The following is a 12,587-nucleotide window of genomic DNA, read 5'->3' on the forward strand; positions in this document are numbered from 1 at the left end:
TTGTGTTGAAAATTTTGGTTTTATATTTTACATACAGATTTATGATTTAATTTGTGTTAATTTTTGCATAATGTGTGAGAAACTCATGCAACTTTATTTCTTCCTGTCTAATATGCATGTTTATTTATTTTTATTTGCCTTATTGTACTGGCAAGAATTTCAAGTACAATGTTAAATAAAAATGGCAGAAAAAACATCCTTTCCTTATTCCCAATCAGAAAGAAAAAGATTTAGTGTTACAACACCATGTATGATGTTAGCTGCAGTTCATTTTCTGTTGTTGTTAGTTAAACATCCTTTAACAAGCTGAGGGAGTTCAGACAAATTCATAGCTTGCTGAGTTTTCATTTTGTCAAATGCCTTTTTCTGTATCATAATCATATGGTTTTGCTTCTGTAGTCTGTTAATATTCTGGGCTACTTGGTTTTCTTTTGTTATTAAAAACTTTTTTTTTTTTCATGGTGCTGAGCCCAGTATCTTGTGCATGATAGTCAATCATTCTAGCACTTCACCATGCCTTCAATCTCCTACCTTGCTTTTCAAATGCTGAACTGGCACTGCATTCCTAACACAAACCTCACTTGAATATGGTGTAATACTTCTTTATATGCACTGCTAGCTTTGATTTGTTTTATGAGAGATATTGGTCTGCTCTCGTCCTTTCCTATACAGTTGTTTTAATGTCAGGGTAACGGTTGTTTGTAATAGTTGCTTACTATCCTTTTGATGTCCATGGGATCTGTGGTGATAGCCCCTGTTTCATTCTGGACATTAGTAATTTGTGTCATCTCTCTTTTTTGGTCACCATTTTGCTCAAGAGTTACCCTTTTTTTCTTTCTTTTTTATGGGGGAAGTTCTGGGATTAGAACTCAGGGCCTTCTGCTTCCTAGGCAGGTGCTCTATTACTTGAGTCATGTCGCTAACCCAAGTTACAATTCTTTTCTAAGAACCAGCTTCTGTTTTCACTGATTTTCTCCATTTGTTTTAAATTTCATTGACTTCTGCTCTTTTATTATTTCTTCTCTTCTACATGCTTTGTGTTTATTCTTTTTTTAAAAAAAATTCTGGTTAAGATTGATATAGAGATTATTGGTATGTCATCTTCTTTTCTAATATAAACATTTAATGTTACAAATATTCCTCCAAATACAACTTCAGCTGTATCTATCAGATTTTGTTATGACATACTTACATTTTATTTCACTGCAAAATACTTCCTAATTTCCTTTAAGATTTTCTCTTTAACCTGTGATTTACCTAGAAACATACTGCTTAAGTTCTAAATGTCTGGGTATTTTCCAGTTACTTTTGTTATTGTCCCCTACTATAACTTCTGTAGGTCAAAGTTATATAACTATGTATCATTGCATTTATTATTTTTTAAATTTTTTTTTTTGGTGGAACTGGGGTTTGAACTCAAGGCTTTGTGTATTTACAATACAGGCTTCTAACAATTGAGCCACATCTCCAGTCCACTGTGGGTTTTTTTTTTTTTGAGATGGGGTCTTGTGAACTATTTGGGCTGGTCTCACATAGCAATTTTTACAATCTCAGCCTCCCAAGTAGCTAGAATTACAGGCATGAGCCACTAGTACCTGGCTAGCCCAGGTGAAAAGTTTGCAAGGACCGCATCCCACAGAAAAAAACTGGGTGTACTGATGCGCACCTGTCATCCATAAATAGGAAGATCTCAATCCCCGCCAGTCCAGGCAAAAAGTGAGACGCTAGCTCCAAAATAACCAACACAAAAAGGGCTAGAGGTATGACTCAAGTGGTAGAGCACCTATGAGCATAAAAACCCTGAGCTCAAATCCCTCCCCCACCCCAAATCTGTTCCTTTTCCCAATCCACCTTTTATGATGTACCTTTTCAGACTTCTCAAATAGCTGCTCTATGCCAGGTGTTATACCTGCATTCAGTGGAAAGGGGAAGGTGAAAGGTGCTTGCTCTACCTTACCTATAACAGAATCGAAAGCCACTAAATTTTGAGGTGTTTTTTTTTTTTTCACAGAAATAGGTAATTGGAATACAATCTAACTCGAGAAGCAACCACTGAAATATAATGGACACAAAATACCACATTTTTATAACCTTTCTCTAAATAAGTCACCAGATAATTATAAGGCAACTGTTACCAGTTCAGCAGTAGACTATTCTCTTTTTTACCTTGGCGCCTAAGACGCAAATTCAGTTTATCATTGGAATAATCAAAAAACAGCAATGAAAACCATGGAAGTCTCAATACATGTCAGTTTATTCTACTGTCAGATATAATTTGTTGGTACAGGTTCTGACATCTCATTCTTTCACATGCTGACCAGTCATCAGTCAGAAGAGCTAAAAGAATCTTGGGAGGTGACTGGAATGACAAGGATAAATTTAGAAAATGAAAATGCCTTAAGGGAAAATTTTTTTCTTCAAAGTTATTATTCTTGTTTAGAATTTCCAAAAGAAGGTTTATTATGCTCTTGAAAACAGTATTTCACTGGCAAGGAGCAATTTGTCCAGAATAGCCTACCAATTCTGCATAATTAAACACTGATTTTTTTTCCTCGGAAAAATCTGAGATGTTAATCGGGTCCACTGGCTTTCATAAGCTTTGCTCAACATAAGCAAATCACTATAAAGAAGCTAACTGTGTGGCTGCTACTGCACAACTACAGATAGGAAAGAACTGTCACATGAGTTAACAGGAACTTCCAGACACAGTAATGAGAGTCTAAATTGTATATGCACTAGAGAACCTCTCATATACTTTGCATAAGGAAACATGGTCAAGAGTATTTATTCCAGCACTGTTTATAAAGCTGTTTATAAATGCTAGCAATACATTACCTGTCCCTTACCATGAGAGTTAGTCTATAACTCATAAAAGAGAACACTGTATAACAGTTAAAATAAGGTCACTACTATGTATTAATTAAGTTTCAAAATAAGGGTGTATAGTTATAAAAATGTGATACATGTATATATAGATTCACATAAAATGTAAAATAATTCATATAAAATTTAAAACCAAGTAGAATACTATATATTATTTATGAATACCTGTAGATTCATATGTTATAAATGACATTTCAGTTAATAAGGGACTGCATATACAACAGAGGTGCCATAATGGAGCTAAAAGATTTATTGCCTAGTGACACCATAGTTGTCTTAATGCTGTAGTGCAAGGCACTGTTTGCATGTACACAGTAATGCTGGTACCTACTAACACTGCCAGTCATAGAGGAGTACAGCACATTCAGTCATGCACAGCACATAATACTTGGTAATGATAATAAATGATTACGGTACTGGTTTACGTATTCTCTATCCTTTTCATTGTTTACTCCTACTTATTAAAGAAAATTCACTGTAAAACAGCCTCAGGCAGGCCCTTCAGAGGAAATATACAAGGTGTGGTTAGCACAGGAGAAGAGAGCTCCATGGGTGCTACTGTCCTGAGGACCTTCCACAGGGATAATATGTGGAGCTGGAAAATGGGGACATTGATGATCCTGTCCTGTGTAGGCCTCGACAGGTGTGCAAGTGTTTGTTTTTAATAAAAAGTTTTAAAAAGTTAAAAAAGCAAAATTATAAAATAGAAAAAAGCTTATAGAATGATGTAAAACTTTTTGTCCAGCTTAAAAATTGTGTTTGTATTTTTAAGCTAAGTGTTATTACAAAAGAATAAAAAAGCTAAAAATTTTTAAAGTCTATAAATGAAAACTTTCCCAATAATTTATTAATTTGTTATTGAAGGAAAATATTTCTGTATTTTGTGCTGCTTAAGTGTGGTGTTTATAAAGTCCACAGTAGTGAACAGAGAAGTCCTAGAGCTTTAGTCAGTCACCATTCACTCACTGACCATCCAGAGCAACTTCCAGCTCTGCTGCTCCATCCATGGTTAAGTGTCTTATACAGATAAATCATTTTTAATTTTCATGGCAGTCTTTTTTTTTTTTTTTTTTTTTTTTGGTGGCACTGGGGTTTGAACTCAGGGCCTCATGCTTACTGCTTGAGCTACTCAGCCAGCCCTTTCATAGAGTATTTTAACTGAATCTTTTCTATGTTTAGAAACACAAATGCCATTGTGTTGCAATTGCTTATGGTACTGAGTATAGTCACAGGATGTACAGGACTATAGCCTAGGAATAACCAGCTATACAAGACAGCTAGGTGTGCATGAGGCTACATCACTAGGTTTAAGTACAGGCTATGTTTGCAGAGCGACAAAAATCGCATTTCTTAGAACGTCCCCGTCATTAAGTGGTACATGACATATATACAATTGTGTTGGCTTTACACTGCTGACAAAAAAACCCTGACGTAAATAACTTAAAGAGGGAATATAGTTCTTTGGCTCACAGTTTCAGGGTTCCAGTCGATCATGGCAGTGTGGCAGAAGAGGACAAGCTTACATCATGGCAGCCAGAAAGCAGAGACAGAGCAAGCCTGTGTTAGCAGGCTTCCTCCTTTTTCCGCTTTCATTCCATGAGATCCCATGAGATGATGCTGGCAACATTCAGGGCAGGTCTTCCCCTCCTTCGTTAATCTTGAAAAACACGCTTACACACACACACACCAGAGGTGTGCTTTACTAATCTGGGCACTTCTTAATATGATCAAGTTGACAGTCAAAATAAACCACCAGCCGGGTGCCAGTGGCTCACACCTGTAATGCAAGCTACTCAGGAGGCAGAGATCAGGAGGATCACAGTTCAAAGCCAGCCTGAGCAAATAATTTGTGATTCCCTATCTCGAAAAACCCTTCACAGAAAAAAACAGGCTGTGGAGTGGCTCAAGGTGAAGGCCCTGAGTTCAAGCCCCAGTACTGAAAAAAAAAAAAAAAAAACCAAACCGAAACTATGTAAGTAAGTACATATTAATGAAAAACACTAAAGTCACGATAGCAGTTGTCTCTAGAGAAGGGGAACAGATCAAGGAATGGTATACAAAAACTATTTGAAGCAAATATAGAAAAATACTAAGTCTGAAAAGACTTGGTAAAAGTCCTTGGGTGTTATGTTACTCTCTTTATTTTTGTTTGGAATATTTCTAATATAAAAAGAAAAAAGGAAAAAAAAATCACATGTACAACAGTTATATTGTTAACACTCAAATGTTTAATGAAAGAATATTCTGATATACATACATACATACAGCTAGGCCTCTAAGCAATGAAAAGTAAATTACCAACTAAACAAAAACCCCAAACTGTCAGATGATAATTACAGCTGCAACAAATACTGACTGAAAAAATACGTATGAAACATATGGGCTTGGTGACCATTTACAATATTCTACTGCTGGTGGAGTGGCTCAGTAGTAGAGCACCTGCCCAGAAAGCATGAGGTCCTGAGTTCAAATCCCAGTGCCACCAAAAAACAAACAAAAAGATGGGATGTACAATATTCCACTGTCACCAAGGGTGTAAGCTGACAGGCTGGGAGCCATTTGGTGCATGATTCATATTTCAGGACAGGAAGAAATACTTCATCCTTGAAAGCATTTCAACCTTCACATTTGGCTCCTCAATTCTAATGCTGTATGTTTGAAAAGGTATCTCTCTATTCAGGTGCTGCATTAGAAATACTGAGACCTGGAGTGGATCTTTGTATATTATAACATAATTCTGTTGCAATTTAATTACTAATTCATAATCTATTTTATCTCCAAAGGAGGAATGAAATAACATGTAAAGTTTTGTGCTTATAAAAAATACAATGAAACTGTAATTAAAGAACAAAAGATACATGTAATAGAGGATAAGGAAACAGAAAATTGAATTAACAACAGAAACTAAGGTTAGTTTCTGCAGTTGAATACTTTTAATTTTTCTGGCAACCAAAGCAAAACTGAAGACACAATGGTTTCACTGTAGTTTTTCCTTATCTGTTTAAAAACGTGTTTACTTACCAGCAACACTTAACTGAAGAAATTTGTGTGTAGAAAAACTGACTAAAAAATCTTTAACAATGGTTTTATAAAAAGGTAGAAAAGCACCCTTCATAGCTGACTCTTACACATCTGTTTTAGAAAAACCTCACAGGCTTATTCTACAATTCAAGTTCAGTGAAAAAGGTTTCTACACGAGCTAAAGGAGACAGGCTGGGTTGATACAGGGAGACAACTCAAGTGATAGACAGGTTTGCACAATATTGCCAGGGGTCAGGGATCTACTGTGGGTTTTTGACAGAAGTTGGTCAGCACACACCACCAGGCAGAGCTCCTTGGCGAGTGGTCTGGCAGTCAGCTTACAACATCCATGCAGTAACAGCCCAGGCACACCCCCTCACCTTTCAATGTTAGTTTCCCTTTACACCAGACAGGTTCAATACGCTCTTGCAAAAGGCAGCAAATGGCAGCAAAAGGAAGAATGACTAGGACAACCTACACAGTTTAATAGCAGATTCACTGATCTTAAACACAAGATTAGAGAGGAGTAAACTAAAAAAAAATCCTTTTTTTTTTTTTTCAAATTAGGGGAAAGTGTGAATGCAGTCTCCCACTACCACAAATTATGCAGTTGAGTTTCCCACATTTGGGGAAATTGCAGGGGTCAGCACACCCAGTACAATGGATAAGCCCCACCTTGGGAAAACCACCTTCATGATCATGGTATTTCCCAAAGAATCCTTTTACTAGTCTCCATCGAATGTTCATTAAACACCGAAGTACACACGTATGTATACATGCAAAACTAGCACACAGTGTTTGCTTTCCTGCAAGTAATGTTTCTCAGTTGAACTGTCCTGTCTTTTTAATTTTGATCCTGACATTGCTGAGAAGCAGAGCTGTGGTAAATGACGACAGCTCAGGTCTTTCTAATCTGACTTCTTCACTTCATCTTCCCACGCTTTAGACTGCCTCACATTGAGAACAGTCTCAATGTACACCAGTTACCTTTCCTATTCCTCTTTTATTTCAGATACCAATCACCAATGACTTCTATGTAGAAACTGAAAGTCCGCTGATCAGAATTAGAGTTCAAAGTCCTTGGCTTCTCTTCTGTGCCAGATGACACGTCAGACATCTCCAACAGCTAAACTCCATCAAAGAGAAGCATGTCCACTGCTTAATAACTCAGTAGCAGCATCAACACAAACAGGAGAGCAACAAATATAGCTTGAACTTTGTACTATCGCCAAAAAAGCCACAGCCCAGAATCCATCAAGGAATAAAAATTTGTGCTCTTTTGTAGTATATACTCTTATATTCCCAAACAATGCTTCCCAACACATGGGAGTTCTCAAGTCAACCACTGGAAGGAGAAGTGTGCAAGAATCACTGTATATTACATACATGCATCAAATTATCACAAGTAACCTGTAAGTATCTCTAACCATGTGTCAATTAAGAATAAAAATACGGCCAGCGCCAGTGGCTCACGCCTGTAATCCTAGCTACTTGGGAGGCTGAGATCAGGATGATCACAATTTGAGGCCAGCTCAGGCAAATAGTTTGTGAGATCCCATCTCCAAAACAACCAGAGCAAAAATGGACTGGAGGTGTGGTTCAGTAGTAGAGTGCCTGATTTGCAAGCATGAAGCCCTAATTCAAACCCATAAAGTTACAGCAACAACAAAAAACCTCTGAATAAGGTGGTGCATACCTGTTAATACCAGCACCTGAGAGGCTTAGGTAGGAGGATGGAAAGCTCCAGGCCAACCTGTACTACACAGTGAGACTCTTGTCTCAAAAAAAAAAAAAAAAAAGTCAGAACTAATTTAAAAAATAAAAATAAGGAGAAGAAAAAAAAAAAAAAAAAAAGGCAGTGTTCAAGGGGCTAAGAGACCAAAGCTTCATTATCAGCCATTTGAAGAGATGCTTAGGTGCATGACATTTGGAAATTAACTACAGACAGAGTGACAATGGTCTTTGAAGAGTATGAATATAAGACTGAATTCTAAGAAATAACCTAAGAAGTTCCAAGCAAATTCTACCCATCTCCATCCATGCACTGTGCTTCACCTCCTGCACTCACCTCTGCTCCCCACTGTGACTTCATTATCTTACTCATCTTCCATTTTTCCTCTGGCTTGAACAAAAATCTCAGACTTCCAGCACACACTCATGATAGACAATTAATATGACGGTGCTTCGTGATGCCTAACTCTTCTGGAACTTACAAGTTAATCAAATGGGACATACCTTTGACCTTATTATCACATGGCACTGTTTCACCCAAGCTCTGATATCACCAACCTCAGGACTCACCACCTTTTTGGAAATATATTTTAAACTTTTATATGTCTAATAATATTAATCTCATTATGAATACCATTCCCTCCCAAGTCCTTTACCCACCAGGACCTATTATCTTTCCAGCCAGAGTTATGGTGATACAAAGAAGTCAGGAAGAATAGGATTAGAGTCATTGCTCTGCTGATTATTGATGGTTCAACTTTCATAACCACTGAACACTGGTTTCTTTATCATCAAAACAGGCATACTACATCCCTTGCAGAATTATTTTGAGTAGCAATACATACTATGAGCTGCTAGTACCCCTACTATAGTCAACATAGACTGGTTCCAGTATCATCCTTGGATACCAAAATCTGCAGTCTCTTGTATAAAATGGTCTAGTATTTACATATAACTTACACAGATCTTCCTGTATATTTTAAAACATCTCTAGATTACTTACAATACCTAATGCAATGCAAGTGCTATGTAAATAATTGTTACACTATATTGCTTAGGGAGTAACAAGGGAAAAAGTCTGTACATGCTTAGTACAATTTTTCCCCTAAATATTTTTGATCCACAGTTGATTGAATCCACAAGTGTGAAACCAGGATACAGAAGGGTCGACTGCAATTTCCAAATTTTGGGCATAATAATCCCATCCAGGTACATGGCTCTAAAAGTTTTCAAAATAATCTCCATTTTAAAAATGGGACTGGAGCTGTCACAAGGTCTTACATATGGGTAAGCTATCAGCAAATGTTAGCTACTCCTCTGAAAGTTAAGTGACTTATTTAAGGTCATACACGTCAAGAACATCGGTTTTCCCATTTTGCCACTCAGTTAACTGCCTCTAATTCTGTGCCTCTGTGTTTATTTGGAGGAGATAAAATGATGAATTACATTCCTTGCACTTCCTGTCTGCCTCAACCACTCTGATGTTTTCTCTTTTGGTTTTCTTTATCTCAGACTCAGAGCAGCTTTCCCTTCCTCGAACCTCTCTCAAAGTTTTTCTAACCACTCATCCTAATAGCTGAAGACTTCTTTCTACAGCAGAGATTGGGACCCAGTATTTGGTGAACTTCTCCCACTACAACAACTTCACGCTCCAGTTCTGTATTTTAATTACTCTTTGGTGGATACTTCAGTCTATTACTTGTGTTTTCTACTGCTGGCCACTGGCAAATGCTTCTTTGGTCTAAAAATCTTGATCACACACTCATCACTAAAACAAGTGAAGAAGGAAAGTAACCTAGAAGCCTGACCAGAATGTTCTAATATTTGACATTCATACCTTCCTTTAAAAAACAGTGCTTAAGAGTTGTTTTCTCTGCCAAGATAATTCCTGGGGGGAGTAGGGGGATAACAGTCTTTTGACAAATGATACTGGAATTGACTACAAATATGCAAAAGAATGAAATTGACCCCTCCTCACACCATACACAAAATAGATCAAAGACTTAAATGTAAGAGCTAGAACTAAAACTCTTACAAGAAAACATGGATATAAGTCTTTGTGACCTCAAATTAGCCAATGGTTTCTTAAATATGACACTAAAAACTTAAGCAACAAAGAAAAGTGTTCAAAGGACAATACTTAAAAGAGCCAAAGACAACCCACACAACAGTAAAAAAAAAATTTATAAACCATATATCTCATAAGGAACTTGTACAAACTGTTACAACTTAATATTAAAAAGACAACCTAATTTTAAAAATGGACAGAAGTCCTAAAGAGACATTTGTCCAAAGAAGATACATGAATGTCCAGTAAGTATAGGAAAATATGCTTAACATCATCATTAGTTACCAAAGGACTGTAAATCAAAATGAAAATGTGAGGGCTGGGGATATAGCTCACTGGTAAAGTACTTCCCTAGTATGCATGAGGCTCTGGATTTAATCCCCAGCTTTGGCACAGGATAAAGAAAAAAGAAAAATGTGATAGTATTTCACACTTACAAGGAGAAGGAGAAGGAGGAGGGAGGGAGGGAGAGGAAGAGAGAGGGGAGAGGGATGGAGGAGGAAAAGGAGGAGGAGTTGGATCCAATGCCAGTTTTGGCACCAATTACCTGTATACATGTTCCTCATGTTTGAAGGTTCTTATGAAAAAATTCTTCGCTGAATCAAGTCTTAGAAAGATTTTCTTGGGATGTGAATCCTTTTTTTTTTTTTTTTTTTTTTTTGGTGGTACTGGGGCTTGAACTCAGGACCTCATGCCTGCTAGGCATGAATACTCTGTTAGCTCTTGAGATGTGAATTTAATGATGATAAGCTGAAAATTCTAGGAGGACTGGCATAAGAAAAGAATGAAACATTCTTATAAAGACTTTAGAAAAGTATTACTGTACTCCACCATTTGCTACGGTAAATCTGTAGGATAAACAGATACTCCTCTGTATGCTTATATACAGTATTCAGAACAAATGATTAAATCAAAGTGAGGGGACAGCTATAGTCGTATTACACAAATGGTGGTACAGAGTATGTGTGACTGGTACCACAATTACAGCTCCTTATGAAACTATGTACCATGGATTCTTTGGGATAAAGAAGTCTCCTCAACCCAAACAACTCACTGCTGTCTTCATTACAACTGGTGATCACTTTCTGTGTCAGGCTGTTCATATACATTACTTCATGTATTCCTTAAAATACTCCGCAACTTCGCTTCATTTTTGACCATGAGAAAAGTCTCAGAAATGGTTAAGTCACTTGCTTATATTTTGTGTGCTACTTATCTGCTCTCTGATGCTCTCACAACTTGGCCTACCTCCAATGACAAACCAAATCCCAAGGGAGAAGCTTCATTTTAACCTGTATATCCTACCAGGATATACAACTAACTGCCTTGTTAGTTTCATTTTTTCCCCCCAGTGTCTTTAGAATCACATTGTGACAACAGCACAATAGGAAATGGATGTCTTGTGACCACTGTGTAACATTTGATTGTATCATTTCTGAGGCCTGGCTCCCACAGCTTTCATTCTACAACATTCTTCTGAGTTTCCATATACATTCAAGACCACTCTGACCAATGCCCTCAGCCCTTTTTTGTTGTTGTTGTTTTTCCAGGTAGGTTCTCTTTTTTTGTCTGACACTGATGTGAACCAAGATCCTCCTACCCAAGCCTCCCATATAGCTGAGATTATAATTATGTACCACTATACCTGGCTCGTTGGTTGAGATGAGTCTCACTAACTTTTGCTCTGTCTGGCCTCAAACCACCAGTCTGCTGATCTCCACCACCTGAGTAGTTGAGATTACAGATGTGAGCCACCCTGTCTGGTCCTCATAAGAGTTTTTAGAACATCAAATATTTTTATGTTGAGACAGTACATTTATCTTTAGTACTTTCTGATGAAAATAAGGAGTACGTGTATGTAGCCTTCTTTAACATCACCAAGGTCTCCGACTATAATGTATAATCTTAATTCACTATAGAGTTTTACATATATTTGATACAGTCCTCCTAACAGTCTTCCTAACACAGATAATTATTACTACTACTACCTTCAACACAAACATGAAGCTGAGAAGGTCATAAAGAAGGAATTCAAATCTAGGTTTTTCAGTTTATAAAGCCTGCACTTGAGCTGGCAGAGTGGCTCTCATGGTAGAGGGCAAACATAGGCAAGTGTGAGGCACTGAGTTCAAACCCCATTACTACAAAAATAAAAACGGTTTTAAAAAAAAAAAAGCCTGCACTTTAAGTTATTGCAAAAATTTTGTTAATTAAGAGCGTATCTAGAATCTTCATTATAACCCCCATAAAGGGGAAAAATTCACATTTCAAGCTTGTTAAGCAGTTGTTCTACAACTTGAGTACACCTACAACCCATTAAATTTACATTTCAGAAAGTTAAAAGAAACTGCTTCATTATCATACAATTATGAAGGGAATCAATTTTCTTAAGAAACATGCAACGCACTGTCAAGTGCTGAATGAAATTAAACTAGATTTCAAGATACCAGCAATTGTTGCAATATAGTAGGAAGATTCTTTTATTCAGGAGTATAAAATGCTACAAATGAAAATTCCTTATACTTCTAAACATGCACTCACATTTTTTTGAAACTCACTGTTCTCTTCAGCTTGTACGATGAGATTACAAAACATTTTGCTGTCATGTCCTTCGTCACCTCTACACCTCTTGCGGGTACAGTCAGACCACCAGCAACAGGGTCTCAGCCACTGCACTAGAGCAGGTGTTTCACTCCAAAGCTCAACCTCTGCCAAGTGTAGGTGGACTTGGCTAAGCCTAGTTGTTTCCATAGGAATCCTCCCCTTCAGACCTAATGCCCTAATGGGAAACCGTGCACTTTTCTTCAGTTGTACGTACAGCCTCTAGGGTAGCGTTGCCAGACACTCTTAATCCTAAGGGCTTCAGGTTCTCTCTTTCTCTTGC

The 12,587-nt window shown here is 37.3% G+C and overlaps 1 protein-coding gene, 1 non-coding gene and 1 pseudogene across 8 annotated transcripts in view; 1 reads left to right on the top strand and 2 right to left on the bottom strand.

Annotated features, from left to right (window-relative positions):
• The window catches only part of Tmcc1 (transmembrane and coiled-coil domain family 1), a 193,165-nt gene that overhangs the window by 62,061 nt on the left and 118,517 nt on the right, over window positions 1-12,587 (bottom strand). The window lies entirely within an intron of this gene.
• Trnas-aga (transfer RNA serine (anticodon AGA)) lies at window positions 5,297-5,368 on the top strand. Its single transcript has one exon. It is a non-coding gene; the product is annotated as a tRNA-Ser (tRNA).
• On the bottom strand, window positions 6,469-6,622 carry LOC141413053 (U1 spliceosomal RNA; annotated as a pseudogene).

Source organism: Castor canadensis, chromosome 10, assembly GCF_047511655.1.
Source record: "Castor canadensis chromosome 10, mCasCan1.hap1v2, whole genome shotgun sequence".
NCBI lineage: Eukaryota > Metazoa > Chordata > Mammalia > Rodentia > Castoridae > Castor > Castor canadensis.